The sequence below is a fragment of the Myotis davidii genome, unplaced genomic scaffold (genome assembly GCF_000327345.1).
Source record: "Myotis davidii unplaced genomic scaffold, ASM32734v1 scaffold287, whole genome shotgun sequence".
In the NCBI taxonomy this organism is placed as follows: Eukaryota; Metazoa; Chordata; class Mammalia; order Chiroptera; family Vespertilionidae; genus Myotis; species Myotis davidii.
This window is the reverse complement of record NW_006297658.1, coordinates 334,765-335,314: the sequence shown is the minus strand read 5'-3', so window position 1 is coordinate 335,314 and position 550 is coordinate 334,765.

Below are 550 nucleotides of genomic sequence, written 5' to 3'. Positions count from 1 at the left end.
CCCACCCCAGAGAGCACATGATCTCCTTTGTCTTGACTTTTAGTAAAACTTCCTGTGTTTTGCTGTATAAAATAAACACGCTGTATTGGCTCTGGGTCCCTGTCTCTCCATCAGAGGACATGGTCCCACCTGACCCCAGCTTTTTCCTTCCATCTTGGTGTCTGTCTCTTTCATTTTCTCAATCCCCCCCATCACCCCTACTCAAGAACCAAATGGCTCTCTAGCTGCGATGGATGCGGAAAAGAGAGAAATTGAAAGGGTGAGGACTGTGCCCTCCACCTTGCCCCAGGGTAAGGGCTACACCCTCCACCTTGCCCCAGGGTAAGGAGTATGCCCTCCATCTTACCTTGGCCATGTGCTCAGCAAGGCTTCTTCCTGGAAGCCAAGCTGCTGCTGGCCACACCCAGGACTTCTTTGAACTGGCCAATGACAATCAAGAGAAGTATGACCACATCCTGTGTGACAAGACACCGACTTGCGCCTGGCCAGTCAGCAGAGCCCACAGTCCTTTCTCCTCCCCTTGCCCCAACACCCTATAAAGCCTCTCTCC